The sequence below is a fragment of the Ascaphus truei genome, unplaced genomic scaffold (genome assembly GCF_040206685.1).
Source record: "Ascaphus truei isolate aAscTru1 unplaced genomic scaffold, aAscTru1.hap1 HAP1_SCAFFOLD_1041, whole genome shotgun sequence".
Lineage (NCBI taxonomy): Eukaryota > Metazoa > Chordata > Amphibia > Anura > Ascaphidae > Ascaphus > Ascaphus truei.
The window spans coordinates 12,489-35,380 of NW_027453906.1; the positions used below are offsets into that span (position 1 = coordinate 12,489).

Below are 22,892 nucleotides of genomic sequence, written 5' to 3' on the forward strand. Positions count from 1 at the left end.
GGCACACTTACCTCATTCAGCAGGGGGGGTCAGGCACACTTACCTCATTCAGCAAGGGGGGGTGGGGCTGAGATGCTTACCTCATTCAGCAGGGGGGGGGGGTCAGGCACACTTACCTCATTCAGCAGGGGGGGGGGTCAGGCACACTTACCTCATTCAGCAGGGGGGGGGGGTCAGGCACACTTACCTCATTCAGCAGGGGGGGGTCAGGCACACTTACCTCATTCAGCAGGGGGGGGTCAGGCACACTTACCTCATTCAGCAGGGGGGGGTCAGGCACACTTACCTCATTCAGCAGGGGGGGTCAGGCACACTTACCTCATTCAACAGGGGGGGGTCAGGCACACTTACCTCATTCAGCGGGGGGGTCAGGCACACTTACCTCATTCAGCAGGGGGGGGGGGGTCAGGCACACTTACCTCATTCAGCAGGGGGTCGGGGGGTCAGTCAGACACACTTACCTCATTCAGCAAGGGGGGGTGGGGCTGAGATACTTACCTCATTCAGCAGGGGGGGGGTCAGGCACACTTACCTCATTCAGCAGGGGGGGGTCAGGCACACTTACCTCATTCAGCAGGGGGGGGTCAGGCACACTTACCTCATTCAGCAGGGGGGGGTCAGGCACACTTACCTCATTCAGCAGGGGGGGGGTCAGGCACACTTACCTCATTCAGCAGGGGGGGGTCAGGCACACTTACCTCATTCAGCAGGGGGGGGGGGGGGTCAGGCACACTTACCTCATTCAGCAGGGGGTCGGGGGGTCAGTCAGACACACTTACCTCATTCAGCAGGGGGGGTCAGGCACACTTACCTCATTCAGCAGGGGGGGGGTCAGGCACACTTACCTCATTCAGCAGATGGATGATCCCTAAAGCCAGCTTCATGATTCTCTCCTTCACAAGGTCCATCCTGTGCGTTCTCCTGTCACCCTGCGCTGTGACAAACACACACGAGCCACTTGTCCCATGTGTCACCGTGTCACCCTGCAGAGGGAAGGGAACTCGTGTTACCGTGTCACCCTGCAGAGGGAAGGGAACTCGTGTTACCGTGTCACCCTGCAGTGGGACGGGAACTCGTGTTACCCTGCAGTGGGAAGGGAACTTGTGTCGCCCTGCAGTGGGAAGGGAACCCGTGTCGCCCTGCAGTGGGAAGGGAACTTGTGTCGCCCTGCAGTGGGAAGGGAACCCGTGTCGCCCTGCAGTGGGAAGGGAACTTGTGTCGCCCTGCAGTGGGAAGGGAACCCGTGTCACCCTGCAGAGGGAAGGGAACTCGTGTTACCGTGTCACCCTGCAGTGGGACGGGAACTCGTGTTACCGTGTCACCCTGCAGAGGGAAGGGAACTCGTGTTACTGTGTCACCCTGCAGAGGGAATGGAACATGTATCACCCTGCAGAGGGAAGGGAACTCGTGTTACCGTGTCACCCTGCAGAGGGAAGGGAACCCGTGTCACCCTGCAGTGGGAAGGGAACCCGTGTCACCCTGCAGTGGGACGGGAACTCGTGTTACCGTGTCACCCTGCAGTGGGAAGGGAACTCGTGTTACCGTGTCACCCTGCAGTGGGAAGGGAACCCGTGTCACCCTGCAGTGGGAAGGGAACCCGTGTCACCCTGCAGTGGGAAGGGAACCCGTGTCACCCTGCAGTGGGAAGGGAACCCGTGTCACCCTGCAGTGGGAAGGGAACCCGTGTCACCCTGCAGTGGGAAGGGAACTCGTGTTACCGTGTCACCCTGCAGTGGGAAGGGAACTCGTGTCACCCTGCAGAGGGAAGGGAACTCGTGTCACCGTGTCACCCTGCAGTGGGAAGGGAACTCGTGTCACCCTGCAGTGGGAAGGGAACCCGTGTCACCCTGCAGAGGGAAGGGAACTCGTGTCACCCTGCAGAGGGAAGGGAACCCGTGTCACCCTGCAGAGGGAAGGGAACTCGTGTCACCGTGTCACCCTGCAGTGGGAAGGGAACTCGTGTCACCGTGTCACCCTGCAGTGGGAAGGGAACCCGTGTCACCCTGCAGTGGGAAGGGAACTCGTGTTACCGTGTCACCCTGCAGTGGGAAGGGAACGCGTGTCACCCTGCAGTGGGAAGGGAACCCGTGTCGCCCTGCAGTGGGAAGGGAACTCGTGTCACCCTGCAGAGGGAAGGGAACCCGTGTCACCCTGCAGTGGGAAGGGAACTCGTGTCACCCTGCAGTGGGAAGGGAACTTGTGTCGCCCTGCAGTGGGAAGGGAACTCGTGTCACCGTGTCACCCTGCAGTGGGAAGGGAACCCGTGTTACCGTGTCACCCTGCAGTGGGAAGGGAACCCGTGTCGCCCTGCAGTGGGAAGGGAACCCGTGTCACCCTGCAGTGGGAAGGGAACTTGTGTCGCCCTGCAGTGGGAAGGGAACCCGTGTCACCCTGCAGTGGGAAGGGAACCCGTGTCACCCTGCAGTGGGAAGGGAACTTGTGTCGCCCTGCAGTGGGAAGGGAACCCGTGTCACCCTGCAGTGGGAAGGGAACCCGTGTCACCCTGCAGTGGGAAGGGAACTCGTGTTACCGTGTCACCCTGCAGTGGGAAGGGAACTCGTGTTACCCTGCAGTGGGAAGGGAACTCGTGTTACCGTGTCACCCTGCAGTGGGAAGGGAACTCGTGTTACCGTGTCACCCTGCAGAGGGAAGGGAACCCGTGTCACCCTGCAGTGGGAAGGGAACTCGTGTCACCCTGCAGTGGGAAGGGAACTCGTGTTACCCTGTCACCCTGCAGTGGGAAGGGAACTCGTGTTACCGTGTCACCCTGCAGAGGGAAGGGAACTCGTGTCACCGTGTCACCCTGCAGTGGGAAGGGAACTCATGTCACCCTGCAGAGGGAAGGGAACTCGTGTCACCGTGTCACCCTGCAGTGGGAAGGGAACTCGTGTCACCCTGCAGTGGGAAGGGAACCCGTGTCACCCTGCAGTGGGAAGGGAACTCGTGTCACCGTGTCACCCTGCCGTGGGAAGGGAACTCGTGTCACCCTGCAGAGGGAAGGGAACTCATGTCACCCTGCAGTGGGAAGGGAACTCGTGTCACCCTGCAGTGGGAAGGGAACTTGTGTCGCCCTGCAGAGGGAAGGGAACTCGTGTCACCGTGTCACCCTGCAGAGGGAAGGGAACTCATGTCACCCTGCAGTGGGAAGGGAACCCGTGTCGCCCTGCAGTGGGAAGGGAACTCGTGTCACCCTGCAGAGGGAAGGGAACTCGTGTCACCCTGCAGAGGGAAGGGAACTCGTGTTACCGTGTCACCCTGCAGTGGGAAGGGAACCCGTGTCACCCTGCAGTGGGAAGGGAACTCGTGTCACCCTGCAGTGGGAAGGGAACTCGTGTCACCCTGCAGAGGGAAGGGAACTCGCGTCACCGTGTCACCCTGCCGTGGGAAGGGAACTCGTGTCACCCTGCAGTGGGAAGGGAACTCGTGTTACCGTGTCACCCTGCAGTGGGAAGGGAACCCGTGTCACCCTGCAGTGGGAAGGGAACTCGTGTTACCGTGTCACCCTGCAGTGGGAAGGGAACTCGTGTTACCGTGTCACCCTGCAGTGGAAGGGAACTCGTGTCACCCTGCAGAGGGAAGGGAACTCGCGTCACCGTGTCACCCTGCAGTGGGAAGGGAACTCGTGTTACCGTGTCACCCTGCAGTGGGAAGGGAACTCGTGTTACCGTGTCACCCTGCCGTGGGAAGGGAACTCGTGTCACCCTGCAGTGGGAAGGGAACCCGTGTCACCGTGTCACCCTGCAGTGGGAAGGGAACTCGTGTCACCCTGCAGAGGGAAGGGAACTCATGTCACCCTGCAGTGGGAAGGGAACTCGTGTCACCCTGCAGTGGGAAGGGAACTTGTGTCGCCCTGCAGAGGGAAGGGAACTCGTGTCACCGTGTCACCCTGCAGAGGGAAGGGAACCCGTGTCGCCCTGCAGTGGGAAGGGAACTCATGTCACCCTGCAGTGGGAAGGGAACCCGTGTCGCCCTGCAGTGGGAAGGGAACTCGTGTCACCCTGCAGAGGGAAGGGAACCCGTGTCACCCTGCAGAGGGAAGGGAACCCGTGTCACCCTGCAGAGGGAAGGGAACTTGTGTCACCCTGCAGTGGGAAGGGAACTCGTGTTACCGTGTCACCCTGCAGTGGGAAGGGAACTCGTGTCACCCTGCAGTGGGAAGGGAACTCGTGTTACCGTGTCACCCTGCAGTGGGAAGGGAACTCGTGTTACCGTGTCACCCTGCAGTGGGAAGGGAACTCGTGTTACCGTGTCGCCCTGCAGTGGGAAGGGAACTCGTGTCACCCTGCAGAGGGACGGGAACCCGTGTCGCCCTGCAGTGGAAAGGGAACCCGTGTCGCCCTGCAGTGGGAAGGGAACCCGTGTCGCCCTGCAGTGGGAAGGGAACTCGTGTCACCCTGCAGTGGGAAGGGAACCCGTGTCACCCTGCAGTGGGAAGGGAACCCGTGTCGCCCTGCAGTGGGAAGGGAACCCGTGTCGCCCTGCAGTGGGAAGGGAACCCGTGTCACCCTGCAGTGGGAAGGGAACCCGTGTCACCCTGCAGTGGGACGGGAACTCGTGTCACCCTGCAGAGGGAAGGGAACTCATGTCACCCTGCAGTGGGAAGGGAACTCGTGTCACCCTGCAGTGGGAAGGGAACCCGTGTCGCCCTGCAGTGGGAAGGGAACCCGTGTCGCCCTGCAGTGGGAAGGGAACTTGTGTCGCCCTGCAGTGGGAAGGGAACCCGTGTCGCCCTGCCGTTGGAAGGGAACTCGTGTCACCCTGCAGTGGGAAGGGAACCCGTGTCACCCTGCAGTGGGAAGGGAACTCGTGTCACCCTGCAGTGGGAAGGGAACTTGTGTCGCCCTGCAGTGGGAAGGGAACTCGTGTCACCCTGCAGTGGGACGGGAACTCGTGTCACCCTGCAGTGGGAAGGGAACCCGTGTCACCCTGCAGTGGGAAGGGAACTCGTGTTACCGTGTCACCCTGCAGTGGGAAGGGAACTCGTGTTACCGTGTCACCCTGCAGTGGGAAGGGAACTCGTGTTACCGTGTCACCCTGCAGTGGGAAGGGAACTCATGTCACCGTGTCACCCTGCAGTGGGAAGGGAACCCGTGTCACCCTGCAGAGGGAAGGGAACTCGTGTCACCGTGTCACCCTGCAGTGGGAAGGGAACTCGTGTCACCCTGCAGTGGGAAGGGAACCCGTGTCACCCTGCAGAGGGAAGGGAACTCGTGTCACCCTGCAGAGGGAAGGGAACCCGTGTCACCCTGCAGTGGGAAGGGAACCCGTGTCACCCTGCAGAGGGAAGGGAACTCGTGTCACCGTGTCACCCTGCAGTGGGAAGGGAACTCGTGTCACCGTGTCACCCTGCAGTGGGAAGGGAACCCGTGTCACCCTGCAGTGGGAAGGGAACTCGTGTTACCGTGTCACCCTGCAGTGGGATGGGAACCCGTGTCACCCTGCAGTGGGAAGGGAACTCGTGTTACCGTGTCACCCTGCAGAGGGAAGGGAACTCGTGTCACCCTGCAGTGGGAAGGTAACGTGTCACCGTGTCACCCTGCAGAGGGAAGGGAACCCGTGTCACCCTGCAGTGGGAAGGGAACTCGTGTCACCCTGCAGTGGGAAGGGAACTTGTGTCGCCCTGCAGTGGGAAGGGAACTCGTGTCACCCTGCAGTGGGACGGGAACTCGTGTCACCCTGCAGTGGGAAGGGAACCCGTGTCACCCTGCAGTGGGAAGGGAACTCGTGTTACCGTGTCACCCTGCAGTGGGAAGGGAACTCGTGTTACCGTGTCACCCTGCAGTGGGAAGGGAACTCGTGTTACCGTGTCACCCTGCAGTGGGAAGGGAACTCGTGTCACCCTGCAGTGGGAAGGGAACCCGTGTCACCCTGCAGTGGGAAGGGAACTTGTGTCGCCCTGCAGTGGGAAGGGAACTTGTGTCACCCTGCAGTGGGAAGGGAACTTGTGTCGCCCTGCAGTGGGAAGGTAACGTGTCACCGTGTCACCCTGCAGTGGGAAGGTAACTGTAACAGGGGACTTATCCCTGTTCACAAATGTGCCTCTAATCCAGCAGTGTGGGGATTAACTGCTGGTAGCAAATTAACTAACACCACCTGCCTGATTAGAGGTGGTAGAAAAAGCCTGCCTTTGAGACAGGAAGGGACTCCTTAGCTCTGAATGAGAGCTGACCTTTTGGAGACACCACATGTCTTGAGCTCTGTCAAGAAGAAACAGCAGAGCTGATTGCAAGACACCAAATAAGACTTCTAAACCTGGATGCTGATTTTCTGTGCACGCACGGGTGCGGTTCCAGGAGAGCAGAGAAGCTTACTCTACAGCAGATAACAGATAAGACTTTCATTCTAAAGAGACTTCTTATATCTGCTTATGTCATGCTATGTGTTTTGGGCTGGGAGACCTGCTTAACTAGGAGTTGTGAATTGCATGGGATTTCACTAGAAATACTCCCAAGTGAATTAAGCTTTGTTCCCCCCCCCCCTGTGTTTGGATGATTTCCTGATAAAAAGGAAAAGGCACAATAAAGCCTTATTATAATTTCACCTTATAAAAGCCTCCAATTGTGTACCTCTGTGAACCTCCGTCTACATTTGGTGTCCGAGTTGGGACAAGAGGTGTCTTTGAAGTTAAAAAGGACCGGAGATTTTTATGTGAAATTTTTTTATGCTAACCCTACCCTAACCCTACAAACAGTCTGAGAAAAAAAAACCGCATGCAGCAGAGATCACAGTTAAAGGGATACACACTGCACTGAAACTTACAAAAACCCAGAAGAGACTGCTGAAGTAGCTAAACCTTATTTTGCCTATCACAAAGTGTAATATGGTCATTGAAATAGGGGTTTTGCCTTCCAGCCATAGTCAGGGTTCAAGAAGTGAGTCAGCCCTTAAAAAGGGATAGGTGTTTGTTGTTTTCAAAAGTTTCGCTGAAGCAGTGAATACAGATGGTGATACACAAGGGGTACTGATTTTGCAAATAAAGGTTGCCACACTGCATAGGGCTACCAGCTGTGAATGGAGTATATGCAGAAAAGTGTGAAAATTGATACAAGACTGTGCTGAAGCAAGGGAATTTTTAGCAAACAAATGCTGAGTGTAAATTTGCCCTATAGGGGAAAAGGTGATTTCTGAACTGTGTAAAAGGTTTTTCAAAACCAATTGCTGAATGTTGAGTCACCCTGCCGGGAATGAAAGGAATAGTCCGCTGCAAAGAATGTTTTTTTTTCTGCAAGTAAAAAAAAAAAAGGTCTGCCTATATCTATCTTGGGAGCAAAAAAACCAGACACCCAAAGTGTGAAGTGTGAATGCCATAATACCCAAAGATGAGACTGAAAATTACTGAACTCAAGCAGAAAACCAAAATTCTGTTGCTGAAGCGGAGAGTTTACACCTGTAGCAAGTAAATGGTATAGAGCAAATAGACTTTTTTTACCTAGCAACTGCACATCTTGTATACCTGATAAGAGAAAATGCATGCACAGTACTGCTGATATTGAAAAAATAAATAAATAATTTTTCCCAAGAAAGAAAAGTCTACAGAGATGCCTGTGAGGGCTACGACCTCTACAAGCAAAATAGGCCCACCTGTAGGACTACCACAATTGGGGGTTCTAGCAAATACAGTGGCAACAGCTGCAATAGTGCCTCCTGAGGTCAGGAAGAAAATTACACCTGATAGCCTAAAAATGGAGGACAAGATGCAGCGTTCCTGTAATGAACCCTACCCCACGGAAGAGTGGCCCTTCCAGTCCAATAAAGAGGAAGACATCTCTTACGGGGAACCCGAACCGAGTCACACCCACAAAACACCCCAAGAATGGTGGGGGTGCCTGAACTCGGCACGAACAGAAAAGACCGCTCCCTTTGACGAATATGATCAGCGGGAGACAGAGCGGGAGCAGCAGATCACCCAATATTTCTGTCAGCTAAAGCAACTGCAAGAAAAGCCTGGCGTATATAATGAAGCCACTAAAATTTCAAATGAAGATGGAGACCCCAATATCCCTGAAGGGACGGTGTCATCCAAATCAAAAAGGCGGAAAAAGAAAAGCAGTTCTTCACTTACCGTGGAAGGAACAGACACGTCCGCAGATCCTGTGGAGGAAAAGGGGGACCGAGTTGCCCTGCGGCCTAGAGAAAATGGAGAATTCGTCCCGCGGTTAACCGAATATCCAGAGGGCCCAAGGCAGAAATCGTGTACCCCAAAGAAGTGTCTGTCCGGTGCCAACAGTGAGGAACCCTCAACCAGTCATCTCAGGGAAGCGGAGCCGGAACCAGTGAGTGACGATCCCTTGACCAGCCCTGAAGACGCCCTGAAAGTTGCCACGCATGACTGTGATCTACTCTGTGAAGAATTGGAAAGGGAGAGAGAAAATAATGCTGAGCTACAGAAGACTGTGCTCGCAATTTACTCTGCGGCCAAGACCGAATTGGAGGATCTCAAGACTGAGCTAGATACTGCAAAGGCTACTATTTCCGCCATGGATAAAAAGCAGAGCCAATCTGATAAAATGGTGGCTACGCTAAAGCGGAAGTATGAGGAGGCACTGAAGCAGATGACAGTCTTCCAGCAAGAGGTTCACACTCTTCGTATAGAGCTGAATGCCTCACAACAGGAGGTCAACAGTGTCCGGATAGACGTGGACGTATCTCAGAAAGAGGTTCAGACACTCTGCAGAGCACTTGATGCCTTACATCATGAGACCAACAGCTGCCGCACAGACCTGGAAGTTTCCAGAAAGGAACTACACAGTCTCACTGAGGAGCTGGACATTGCTAAAGAAACGATTGCCAATCTTGATACAGATCTCAAAGTCTATCAGAAGGAGCTTCAGACCCTCAACCTAGAGAAGGATGTCTCACGCCAGGAGACTGTCAGTCTCAAAGCAGATGTGCGTAAATGGAAGGAGGACTGCAAAGAAGCCCTGAATAGTACAGAGACTGAAAAAAGAGAAAATTCAAGATTAAAAAGAGAAAACTTAAAACTGAAAGAATTTTTTTTTGAGTTAACAGAAGAAGTCAAGGAAAAGTTTGAAGCAGAGGACCGACTGCAGAACCAACTGCAAGGTCTGCGTACACACCTCCAGTATGCTGAGGAGAAGCAGCAAACGCTGCAGGAAGAAAAGCTGCAGGCTGCTAAAGAGGTACAAGCGCTGCAGGAACGTCTGAATACCCAGTACGTCCCCACAGAGCAGTATGAGGAGCTAAAGGCCACACTGCATGTCACCAGAGCATCATTGGAAGCGGAGCTTCCATACCAAGTGACTCTGTATGAGAGGAAGCGTGAGAAGGCTCAGAAACTGGAGCAAGAGCTGGAGAGACAGAGAGACTGTTCCATTCCCTTGAGTCAGTACACCAAGGAGAAAACAGACGCAGCGGCAACCTTAACGACAAAAATTACAGAGCTCCAAAACATGAAGGAGACTCTAATACAGACTCAGAGGAAGCAAAGTGTGCAGATAGATTCCCTGAGAAGAGACTTGCAAGACGCACTCAAACAGGTTGAGACTCTGCAGGCCAGTAACTTACAGATTCCTCCAATACGGAAAAAGGTATTAGCTCTGCCCAAGCACCGGTATCCCACAGTAACTAATGCCCGTGGGGACAAGGGTACAGTGAGAGTTGGGGACTCCACGCAACTTCAAAACAAAATTACGAAGTTTGAGCCACCTAAGAAAGCACTAGCCAAACCTACAGCTGCCCAACAGGCAACAAACAGAAGTAGGAGTGCAGAATCAAAACCAGAAGAGTCCTTAGCTGAGGAAGCTGAAAAAATAGGACGTTCTCTGGAAAAGGAGGTGGAGGTGCAACTCAGTCCCAAAGAAGCTGAACTGGCGACTCCGTGGTGTGGAGAAACTGCAGAAAGACCGCTTCAAGAGCAGAAAACTCTAAGGGCTAGTCCTAACTGCTCTACAACTGTTGCCATACACTTTGTCTACAAAAAGAGGAGTGCCCGACACAACAGAAATCTCATGACCGCGCACGCGATAAAAAGACTTTACGTGGAAAAAGTCCTCCTCGAGCGACTGAGGAGTGCTGATCTCAAGCACCTTCGGGAGGAGACAAAAATAAACTGGAGAAAGGGCTCCAATCCCAGCGGGACAGAGGGTTCTCTTCCTCCATCCACTCACATTCAATTCACAGAAAGATCTCGAATGAGAGTGGAAGGATGGGCTTTGGCCGTGGTAAGCCCGAGCTTCCCACAAACAGGGGAGGTATGTAACAGGGGACTTATCCCTGTTCACAAATGTGCCTCTAATCCAGCAGTGTGGGGGTTAACTGCTGGTAGCAAATTAACTAACACCACCTGCCTGATTAGAGGTGGTAGAAAAAGCCTGCCTTTGAGACAGGAAGGGACTCCTTAGCTCTGAATGAGAGCTGACCTTTTGGAGACACCACATGTCTTGAGCTCTGTCAAGAAGAAACAGCAGAGCTGATTGCAAGACACCAAATAAGACTTCTAAACCTGGATGCTGATTTTCTGTGCACGCACGGGTGCGGTTCCAGGAGAGCAGAGAAGCTTACTCTACAGCAGATAACAGATAAGACTTTCATTCTAAAGAGACTTCTTATATCTGCTTATGTCATGCTATGTGTTTTGGGCTGGGAGACCTGCTTAACTAAGAGTTGTGAATTGCATGGGATTTCACTAGAAATACTCCCAAGTGAATTAAGCTTTGTCCCCCCCCCCCCCCCTGTGTTTGGATGATTTCCTGATAAAAAGGAAAAGGCACAATAAAGCCTTATTATAATTTCACCTTATAAAAGCCTCCAATTGTGTACCTCTGAAAACGTCCGTCTACAGTAACGTGTCACTGTGTCACCCTGCAGTGGGAAGGTAACATGTGTCACCGTGTCACCCTGCAGTGGGTAGGTAACATGTGTTATTGTGTCACCCTGCAGTGGGAAGGTAACATGTGTTATCGTGTCACCCTGCAGTGGGAAGGGAACCCGTGTCGCCCTGCAGTGGGAAGGGAACCCGTGTCACGCTGCAGTGGGAAGGTAACTCGTATCACCCTGCAGTGGGAAGGGAACTCGTATCACCCTGCAGTGGGAAGGGAACTCGTGTCACCCTGCAGTGGGAAGGTAACTCGTGTCACACTGCAGTGGGAAGGGAACTTGTGTCGCCCTGCAGTGGGAAGGTAACATGTGTCACCGTGTCGCCCTGCAGTGGGAAGGGAACTCGTGTCGCCCTGCAGTGGGAAGGGAACTCGTGTCACCCTGCAGTGGGAAGGGAACTTGTGTCGCCCTGCAGTGGGAAGGGAACTTGTGTTATTGTGTCACCGTGTCACCCTGCAGTGGGAAGGGAACTTGTGTCGCCCTGCAGTGGGAAGGGAACTTGTGTCGCCCTGCAGTGGGAAGGGAACTTGTGTCACCCTGCAGTGGGAAGGGAACCCGTGTCGCCCTGCAGTGGGGAGGGAACCCGTGTCGCCCTGCAGTGGGAAGGGAACCCGTGTCGCCCTGCAGTGGGAAGGGAACCCGTGTCGCCCTGCAGTGGGAAGGGAACCCGTGTCGCCCTGCAGTGGGAAGGGAACCCGTGTCGCCCTGCAGTGGGAAGGGAACCCGTGTCGCCCTGCAGTGGGAAGGGAACCCGTGTCGCCCTGCAGTGGGAAGGGAACCCGTGTCGCCCTGCAGTGGGAAGGGAACCCGTGTCGCCCTGCAGTGGGAAGGGAACCCGTGTCGCCCTGCAGTGGGAAGGGAACCCGTGTCGCCCTGCAGTGGGAAGGGAACCCGTGTCGCCCTGCAGTGGGAAGGGAACCCGTGTCGCCCTGCAGTGGGAAGGGAACCCGTGTCGCCCTGCAGTGGGAAGGGAACCCGTGTCACCCTGCAGTGGGAAGGGAACCCGTGTCACCCTGCAGAGGGAAGGGAACCCGTGTCGCCCTGCAGTGGGAAGGGAACCCGTGTCACCCTGCAGAGGGAAGGGAACTCGTGTCACCCTGCAGAGGGAAGGGAACTCGTGTCGCCCTGCAGTGGGAAGGGAACCCGTGTCGCCCTGCAGTGGGAAGGGAACCCGTGTCGCCCTGCAGTGGGAAGGGAACCCGTGTCGCCCTGCAGTGGGAAGGGAACCCGTGTCACCCTGCAGTGGGAAGGGAACCCGTGTCGCCCTGCAGTGGGAAGGGAACCCGTGTCGCCCTGCAGTGGGAAGGGAACCCGTGTCGCCCTGCAGTGGGAAGGGAACCCGTGTCGCCCTGCAGTGGGAAGGGAACCCGTGTCGCCCTGCAGTGGGGAGGGAACCCGTGTCGCCCTGCAGTGGGAAGGGAACTCGTGTCACCCTGCAGAGGGAAGGGAACCCGTGTCGCCCTGCAGTGGGAAGGGAACCCGTGTCGCCCTGCAGTGGGAAGGGAACCCGTGTCGCCCTGCAGTGGGGAGGGAACCCGTGTCGCCCTGCAGTGGGAAGGGAACCCGTGTCGCCCTGCAGTGGGAAGGGAACTCGTGTCGCCCTGCAGTGGGACGGGAACTCGTGTCACCCTGCAGTGGGGAGGGAACCCGTGTCGCCCTGCAGTGGGGAGGGAACCCGTGTCGCCCTGCAGTGGGACGGGAACTCGTGTCACCCTGCAGTGGGGAGGGAACCCGTGTCGCCCTGCAGTGGGGAGGGAACCCGTGTCGCCCTGCAGTGGGAAGGGAACTCGTGTCGCCCTGCAGTGGGAAGGGAACTCGTGTCACCCTGCAGTGGGAAGGGAACCCGTGTCGCCCTGCAGTGGGAAGGGAACCCGTGTCACCCTGCAGTGGGAAGGGAACCCGTGTCGCCCTGCAGTGGGAAGGGAACCCGTGTCGCCCTGCAGTGGGAAGGGAACCCGTGTCGCCCTGCACTGGGAAGGGAACCCGTGTCGCCCTGCACTGGGAAGGGAACCCGTGTCGCCCTGCAGTGGGAAGGGAACCCGTGTCGCCCTGCAGTGGGAAGGGAACCCGTGTCGCCCTGCAGTGGGAAGGGAACCCGTGTCGCCCTGCAGTGGGAAGGGAACCCGTGTCACCCTGCAGTGGGAAGGGAACCCGTGTCACCCTGCAGTGGGAAGGGAACCCGTGTCACCCTGCAGTGGGAAGGGAACCCGTGTCGCCCTGCAGTGGGAAGGGAACCCGTGTCGCCCTGCAGTGGGAAGGGAACCCGTGTCGCCCTGCAGTGGGAAGGGAACCCGTGTCGCCCTGCAGTGGGAAGGGAACTCGTGTCGCCCTGCAGTGGGAAGGGAACCCGTGTCACCCTGCAGTGGGAAGGGAACCCGTGTCACCCTGCAGTGGGAAGGGAACCCGTGTCACCCTGCAGAGGGAAGGGAACCCGTGTCACCCTGCAGTGGGAAGGGAACCCGTGTCGCCCTGCAGTGGGAAGGGAACCCGTGTCGCCCTGCAGTGGGAAGGGAACCCGTGTCACCCTGCAGTGGGAAGGGAACCCGTGTCACCCTGCAGTGGGAAGGGAACCCGTGTCGCCCTGCAGTGGGAAGGGAACTCGTGTCGCCCTGCAGTGGGAAGGGAACCCGTGTCGCCCTGCAGTGGGAAGGGAACTCGTGTCACCCAGCAGTGGGAAGGGAACCCGTGTCGCCCTGCAGTGGGAAGGGAACCCGTGTCGCCCTGCAGTGGGGAGGGAACCCGTGTCACCCTGCAGTGGGAAGGGAACCCGTGTCGCCCTGCAGTGGGAAGGGAACCCGTGTCGCCCTGCAGTGGGAAGGGAACCGTGTCGCCCTGCAGTGGGAAGGGAACCCGTGTCGCCCTGCAGTGGGAAGGGAACCCGTGTCGCCCTGCAGTGGGAAGGGAACCCGTGTCGCCCTGCAGTGGGAAGGGAACCCGTGTCGCCCTGCAGTGGGAAGGGAACCCGTGTCGCCCTGCAGTGGGAAGGGAACCCGTGTCACCCTGCAGTGGGAAGGGAACCCGTGTCACCCTGCAGAGGGAAGGGAACTCGTGTCGCCCTGCAGTGGGAAGGGAACTCGTGTAACCCTGCAGTGGGAAGGGAACCCGTGTCGCCCTGCAGTGGGAAGGGAACCCGTGTCACCCTGCAGTGGGAAGGGAACCCGTGTCGCCCTGCAGTGGGAAGGGAACTCGTGTCGCCCTGCAGTGGGAAGGGAACCCGTGTCGCCCTGCAGTGGGAAGGGAACCCGTGTCACCCTGCAGTGGGAAGGGAACCCGTGTCGCCCTGCAGTGGGAAGGGAACCCGTGTCGCCCTGCAGAGGGAAGGTAACTTGTGTCACCCTGCAGTGGGAAGGGAACCCGTGTCGCCCTGCAGTGGGAAGGGAACCCGTGTCGCCGTGTCACCCTGCAGTGGGAAGGGAACCCGTGTCGCCCTGCAGTGGGAAGGGAACCAGTGTCGCCCTGCAGTGGGAAGGGAACCCGTGTCGCCGTGTCACCCTGCAGTGGGAAGGGAACCCGTGTCGCCCTGCAGTGGGAAGGGAACTAGTGTCGCCCTGCAGTGGGAAGGGAACCCGTGTCGCCGTGTCACCCTGCAGTGGGAAGGGAACCCGTGTCACCCTGCAGTGGGAAGGTAACCCGTGTCGCCCTGCAGTGGGAAGGGAACTCGTGTCACCCTGCAGTGGGAAGGGAACCCGTGTCACCCTGCAGTGGGAAGGTAACCCGTGTCGCCCTGCAGTGGGAAGGTAACCCGTGTCGCCCTGCAGTGGGAAGGGAACTCGTGTCACCCTGCAGTGGGAAGGGAACCCGTGTCGCCCTGCAGTGGGAAGGGAACTCGTGTCGCCCTACAGTGGGAAGGGAACTCGTGTCACCCTGCAGTGGGAAGGGAACCCGTGTCGCCCTGCAGTGGGAAGGGAACCCGTGTCACCCTGCAGTGGGAAGGGAACCCGTGTCGCCCTGCAGTGGGAAGGGAACCCGTGTCGCCCTGCAGTGGGAAGGGAACCCGTGTCGCCCTGCAGTGGGAAGGGAACCCGTGTCGCCCTGCAGTGGGAAGGGAACCCGTGTCGCCCTGCAGTGGGAAGGGAACCCGTGTCGCCCTGCAGTGGGAAGGGAACTCGTGTCGCCCTGCAGTGGGAAGGGAACCCGTGTCGCCCTGCAGTGGGAAGGGAACCCGTGTCGCCCTGCAGTGGGAAGGGAACCCGTGTCGCCCTGCAGTGGGAAGGGAACCCGTGTCGCCCTGCAGTGGGAAGGGAACCCGTGTCACCCTGCAGTGGGAAGGGAACCCGTGTCGCCCTGCAGTGGGGAGGGAACCCGTGTCACCCTGCAGTGGGAAGGGAACCTGTGTCGCCGTGTCGCCCTGCAGTGGGAAGGGAACCCGTGTCGCCCTGCAGTGGGAAGGGAACCCGTGTCGCCCTGCAGTGGGAAGGGAACCCGTGTCGCCCTGCAGTGGGAAGGGAACCCGTGTCGCCCTGCAGAGACCTGTAACATGCAGAATTAGAAGGAGTGCAGCGGGTGTCGCCCTGCAGAGACCTGTAACATGCAGCATTAGAAGGAGTGCAGCGGGTGTCGCCCTGCAGAGACCTGTAACATGCAGCATTACAAGGAGTGCAGCGGGTGTCGCCCTGCAGAGACCTGTAACATGCAGCATTAGAAGGAGTGCAGCAGGTGTCGCCCTGCAGAGACCTGTAACATGCAGCATTACAAGGAGTGCAGCGGGTGTCGCCCTGCAGAGACCTGTAACATGCAGCATTAGAATGAGTGCAGCAGGTGTCGCCCTGCAGAGACCTGTAACATGCAGCATTACAAGGAGTGCAGCGGGTGTCGCCCTGCAGAGACCTGTAACATGCAGCATTACAAGGAGTGCAGCGGGTGTCGCCCTGCAGAGACCTGTAACATGCAGCATTACAAGGAGTGCAGCGGGTGTCGCCCTGCAGAGACCTGTAACATGCAGCATTAGAAGGAGTGCAGCGGGTGTCACCCTGCAGAGACCTGTAACATGCAGCATTAGAAGGAGTGCAGCGGGTGTCGCCCTGCAGAGACCTGTAACATGCAGCATTACAAGGAGTGCAGCGGGTGTCGCCCTGCAGAGACCTGTAACATGCAGCATTAGAAGGAGTGCAGCGGGTGTCGCCCTGCAGAGACCTGTAACATGCAGAATTAGAAGGAGTGCAGCGGGTGTCGCCCTGCAGAGACCTGTAACATGCAGCATTACAAGGAGTGCAGCGGGTGTCGCCCTGCAGAGACCTGTAACATGCAGCATTAGAAGGAGTGCAGCGGGTGTCGCCCTGCAGAGACCTGTAACATGCAGCATTAGAAGGAGTGCAGCGGGTGTCGCCCTGCAGAGACCTGTAACATGCAGCATTAGAAGGAGTGCAGCGGGTGTCGCCCTGCAGAGACCTGTAACATGCAGCATTAGAAGGAGTGCAGCGGGTGTCGCCCTGCAGAGACCTGTAACATGCAGCATTAGAAGGAGTGCAGCGGGTGTCGCCCTGCAGAGACCTGTAACATGCAGCATTAGAAGGAGTGCAGCGGGTGTCGCCCTGCAGAGACCTGTAACATGCAGCATTAGAAGGAGTGCAGCGGGTGTCGCCCTGCAGAGACCTGTAACATGCAGCATTAGAAGGAGTGCAGCGGGTGTCGCCCTGCAGAGACCTGTAACATGCAGCATTAGAAGGAGTGCAGCGGGTGTCGCCCTGCAGAGACTTGTAACATGCAGCATTAGAAGGAGTGCAGCGGGTGTCGCCCTGCAGAGACCTGTAACATGCAGCATTACAAGGAGTGCAGCGGGTGTCGCCCTGCAGTGGGAAGGGACCCGTGTCGCCCTGCAGAGACCTGTAACATGCAGCATTAGAAGGAGTGCAGCGGGTGTCGCCCTGCAGAGACCTGTAACATGCAGCATTAGAAGGAGTGCAGCGGGTGTCGCCCTGCAGAGACCTGTAACATGCAGCATTAGAAGGAGTGCAGCAGGTGTCGCCCTGCAGAGACCTGTAACATGCAGCATTAGAAGGAGTGCAGCAGGTGTCGCCCTGCAGAGACCTGTAACATGCAGCATTACAAGGAGTGCAGCGGGTGTCGCCCTGCAGAGACCTGTAACATGCAGCATTAGAAGGAGTGCAGCGGGTGTCGCCCTGCAGAGACCTGTAACATGCAGCATTACAAGGAGTGCAGCGGGTGTCGCCCTGCAGAGACCTGTAACATGCAGCATTAGAAGGAGTGCAGCGGGTGTCGCCCTGCAGAGACCTGTAACATGCAGCATTAGAAGGAGTGCAGCGGGTGTCGCCCTGCAGAGACCTGTAACATGCAGCATTAGAAGGAGTGCAGCGGGTGTCGCCCTGCAGAGACCTGTAACATGCAGCATTAGAAGGAGTGCAGCGGGTGTCGCCCTGCAGAGACCTGTTACATGCAGCATTAGAAGGAGTGCAGCGGGTGATCCTTTTCACAATGTTACTGATGGGAAATGTCCTTGTCATGTGACTCTTTCACCTCCATGCCCTCTGGCCACTAGTTATTCTGCCCTCACCTCTGGGGTCAGCAGGTGTATGATCGCCAGTGCATGTCGGACCACCCTCTGAGACGGCTTTTTGGGATCCCTCCTGCTGCGCACGGAGGAGGCGCGGAGCCCAACAGAGGGGTTAGGATGAAGAGCAGTGTCTGCCATGTGAAGATACTCAGTACAACTGTATCACACTGTGTCACCCTAGAGGGAGAACAAATACATAGATACTTAGTACTGCTCTATCATTCCGTGTCACCCTACAGGGAGAACATCCGGCACACCCCCCCCCCCCGAGCATCCGGCACACATGCACACACACCGAGCATCTGACACACACACCAGAGCATCAGGCACAAACACACATACCAGAGCATCCGGTGCACACACACACACACACACACACACCCTGAGCATCCAGAACATACCCACAGAGCATCCGGCACACACACACACCCTGAGCATCCGGCGCGCACACACACATACACACACACGCACCCTGAGCATCCGGCACACACACCCTGAGCATCCGGCACACACACACACCAATGAGTATCTACCCAAGTAATTTTAGAGATACCTGCCCAATTATCTCCATGAGCACATGCCAGAGTTATTTGCTAAATACCTTGACAGATACATTGTCAAGTATTTGCCTCGATACCTGCCCAGGTGAGTAATAAACACAACATAAGAGTAACTGAAGGGATTTGTGCACATAGTTACATAGTTACATAGTAGATGAGGTTGAAAAAAGACGTACGTCCATCAAGTTCAACATATGCTAAATTTAGACAACCGATACTTTGTCCTATATCTATACTTATTGATCCAGAAAAAGGCAAACAAAACCCCAGTGTCATATCATCCAATGATATCTCATAAGGGGAAAAATAAATTCCTTCCTGACTCCAAGAATTGGCAATCGGATTAATCCCTGGATCAACATCCTTTCCATGTTTACTTATTTGGTTTATTCCTATATACCTTTCCTTTCTAAAAAGATGGCCAACCTTTTTTTGAACAAATCTATTGTATCTGCCATCACAGTCTCCATGGGTAATGAATTCCAAATTTTAACTGTAAAGAACCCTTTCCTTTGTTGCTGGTGAAATCTCCTTTCCTCCAACCTTAAGGGATGGCCCCGAGTCCTTTGTACTACCCGTGGGATGAATAGTTATTTTGAAAGCTCCTTGTATTGTCCCCGAATATATTTGTATATAGTTATCATATCCCCTCTTAGACGCTTTTCTAATGTAAATAAATCTAATTTAGCTAGCCTCTCCTCATAAGTTAGATTGTCCATCCCCTTTATTAATTTGGTGGCTCTTCTCTGCACTCTCTCTAGTTCCATAATGTCTTTTCTTAGGATTGGTGCCCAAAATTGTACTCCATATTCAAGGTGTGGTCTTACTAATGCTTTGTAAAGGGGCATAATTATGTTTACTTCCCTTCCATCCATTGCCCGTTTGATGCAAGATAAGATCTTGATTGCCTTGGCAGCTACTGCATGACATTGGGCACTATTGCTAAGCCTGCAGTCTACAAGCACTCCTAAACCCTTCTCCATCAAGGATTCCCCCAATTTATCCCATTTAATTTGTAAGTCGCCTTTTTATTCTTGCATCCCAAATGCATAACCTTACATTTATCTGTATTAAACCTCACCTGCCATTTACCTGCCCACGTTTCCAGTCTCTCCAAGTCCTTCTGAAGAGAAATTACATCCTGCTCTGATTCTATTACCTTACACAATTTAATATCATCAGCAAAGATGGAGACTTTGCTCTCGATCCCCACCTCAAGGTCATTAATAAACAAGTTAAAAAGCAGGGGTCCCAGTACCGATCCCTGAGGTACTCCACTCACGACTTTAGCCCAACCTGAAAAAGTTCCATTTATGACAACCCTCTGTTGTCTGTCCTTTAACCAGTTTTCAATCCAGGTGCATATATTATTACTGAGTGCAAGAAAGACTTGAATCTGTCTCATCCCCCTGGATTATGAAGTTAGGCCAATCTCGTAATCGCATCTCTCTCTAGTATGTGTGTATGTAGCGCCATGCAGGTACATAGTGCGTCACAGCAGTAATACACGTGGCATAATAATATAACACATAATGGAAATAAGCGCTTCAGACATGATAGTAACAATACGAAAGGGAGTCCATGCTCCAAAGAGCTTACAATCTAAATGGAAAGTAGGGAGAACATACAGAGACGAGAGGGTATTATGGTAAGTGCATATAATAATAACATTTTATGTCAAATAACGCTTTTCTCTCAATGGGACTCAAAGTGCCTCACAATGACAGTATAGTGCGCAGTACGCATCCCTTAGGACTTTTTAGACAGTCTCTGCCCCACAGAGCTTAGTCTATGTTTTTGGTGTTTGAGGCACAAGGGAGATAAAGTGACTTGACCAAGGTCACAAAGAGCAGACACCGGGAATTGAACCAGGATACCCTGTCTTTACTCCTTCTCTCATATAGTTACATAGTTCATATAGTTACATAATAGATGAGGTTGAAAAAAGACAGGTCCATTAAGTCCAACCTATGCTAAATTTAGATGACAGATACTTTATCCTATATCTATACTTACAGTATATTAATCCAGAGGAAGGCAAACAAAAAACCCAGTGACATATCATCCAATGATATCTCATACAGGGACAATAACGCCTTCCTTACTCCAAATATTGGCGATCAGATTACTCCCTGGATCAACATCCTTCCCATGTATACTTATTTGCAGCCAGTTCTGTCCGCTGTTCACGGCTGACTCACACTTCCGCGTCCGACGAAGTACGCAAGCACGAAACGCGTCGTTCCTGTCACCGGTGCACCATTCTGATCCAGATCAGCCACTGTAGCCCTGAAAGTTCTCTGTGATCCAGCCCCATCGACGGACGCAGAAGTGGGAGTCAGCCGTGAACAGCGGACAGAACTGGCTGCAATAGAGCTGCAACTACTGTTTATTATATGTAAGTTGTTTTTACTTATGTTTGTTGTTTAATAAATTTTACCACTCAAATATGGTTTGTGACTGTCATCCCATATACGGGGGGCGGGAGAGGCACAAGCCTACATATAGGAGCAGACAGTGTGGTCGTGTAAACACCTTAAACAGGAGAGACCAGTTGTCTAAAGATACCATTGAGAGACTTTAACTCACACAGGGCCGTGTGAGTAGCATTCTATTATTATATTGTTACACTGATTCCCTACCTATACATTTGAATCTACATTCAGTTGGAGATTTTGGTTTCTCATGTACTCTCACTAAATCTTTGTTTTCACTGTATTTTGTTCCACTGTGCACTGACCATACACCCTATCTACACCTTTCCATCCCTAACCACACCCACCTTCACCCCATCCCTACCCGCACCCCCCTTCACCCCATCCCTACCCCCTTCACCCCATCCCTACCCCCTTCACCCCATCCCTACACCCTCCCATTCTTCAGCCTCCCATCCTTCACCCCATCTCTACCCCCGCTCCCTAACCTTAACCACATCCGGACTACCTACCCTTCATCCCAACCCCCGCTACACACCATACCCTTCACCCAATCCCTACCTGCTACCTTTCCATCCCTAACCACACCCACCCCCTTCACCCAATCCCTACCCGCACCCCCCTTCACCCCATCCCTACCCGCACCCCTTCACATCATCCCTAACCGCACCCCCACCCTTCCCTACCGGCACCCCCAACCCTTCAACTCATCCCTACTGGCACCCCCAACCCTTCAACCCATCCCTACCGGCACCCCCAATCATTCACCACATTCCATACCCTACCCTTAACCACATCCGCACTCTCTACCCTTCACCCAATCCCATACCCTTCACCACACCCCTACCCACACCACTATCCCATGCCTACCCGCACCCCTATCCCATAACCCCATCCCTACCTCAAAAACCTACCCTCACCCCCACCCCTTCACCTCATCCCTACCCCCAACCCATCCCTACCTGCACCCCCAATCCTTCACCCCATCCATACCCGCACACCCACCCTTCACTCCATCCCTACCTGCACCCCAACTCTAACCGCACACCCCACCCGTACCCCTAAAAGGTATACTACATCCTTACCTAACCCCCACCCCCTTCACTCCATCCGTACTCGCTCACCAATCCCTTCAACCCATTAATACTCGCACCCCAACCCCCCAAAACCTTCACCCTATCCGATGCATACCCCATCCCTACCCACAAAACTCTCATCCCTACCCGCACCCCCAACCCTACACCCCACCCATACCAGAACCCCAAACCCTTCCCCCCATCCCCACCTGCACCCCCAACCCTTCCCCCCACCCATACCTGAACCCCAAACCCTTCCCCCCATCCACACCTGCACCCCCAACCCTTCCCCCCACCCATACCTGAACCCCAAACCCTTCCCCCCATCCCCACCTGCACCCCACCCATACCAGAACCCCAAACCCTTCCCCCCATTCATACCTGAACCCCCAACCCCACCTGCACCCCCAACCCTTCCCCCGATCCATACCTGAACCCCAAACCCTTCACGGTACACTCCATCCTTACCTGCACCCCCACGCCCATCACCCCTTCCCTACCCACTCCCCAAACCCTTCAGCCCATTAATACTAACACCCCCACCCCCAAAAACCTTCACCCCATCCTATGCGTACCCCATCCCTACCCACAAACCTCCAATCAATACCCGCACCCCCAACCCCGTTACTCCAGCCACACACAGTACTGCCCCCGATAATACACACACCTCAAGTACCGCTCCTCTCCGGCCTTTTGTGATCACAGGGCGGTTACAGGGAAACGAAGAGAATTCTGGGAAATAGAGTACAGTTGCTCTTAATATTACTGATGTGTAAAGGCAAAAGAACTACAACTCCCAGAACAGTGTGAAAACCACGTGACAATGATCACGGGTCAGTCAATCAGCGGGCGGTGTCAGAGAGAGGCTTGAATGACACGCACAGTAACTTCCGGCTTATCTCATACCTGCAGCACAGCGCTCACAGCAGGAGGAGGAGCAGAGAGGGGAGAGGAGAGAGCAGGATCAGCAGGGAGAGGAGAGAGACCAGGGAGAGGAGCGGAAAGGAGAGAGCAGGATCAGGAGGGAGAGGAGAGAGCAGGAACAGGAGGGAGGGGAGAGAGACCAGGGAGAGGTGCGGAAAGGAGAGAGCAGGAACAGGAGGGAGGGGAGAGAGCAGGAACAGGAGGGAGAGGAGAGAGCAGGAACAGGAGGGAGGGGAGAGAGCAGGAACAGGAGGGAGGGGAGAGAGCAGGAACAGGAGGGAGGGGAGAGAGCAGGATCAGCAGGGAGGGGAGAGAGACCAGGGAGAGGAGCGGAAAGGAGAGAGCAGGATCAGGAGGGAGAGGAGAGAGCAGGAACAGGAGGGAGGGGAGAGAGACCAGGGAGAGGTGCGGAAAGGAGAGAGCAGGAACAGGAGGGAGGGGAGAGAGCAGGAACAGGAGGGAGAGGAGAGAGCAGGAACAGGAGGGAGGGGAGAGAGCAGGAACAGGAGGGAGGGGAGAGAGCAGGATCAGCAGGGAGGGGAGAGAGACC

General features: G+C 55.3%; 1 long non-coding RNA gene across 1 annotated transcript; it reads right to left on the minus strand.

Moving 5' to 3' along the window:
* Positions 1–850: 850 nt before the first annotated feature.
* LOC142474990 (uncharacterized) lies at positions 851–22,488 on the minus strand. The gene is made up of 4 exons (XR_012790657.1): positions 22,325–22,488; positions 22,086–22,150; positions 17,348–17,524; positions 851–983 (listed from the first exon to the last, which is right to left on the minus strand). It is a non-coding gene; the product is annotated as an uncharacterized LOC142474990 (long non-coding RNA).
* Positions 22,489–22,892: the final 404 nt, after the last annotated feature.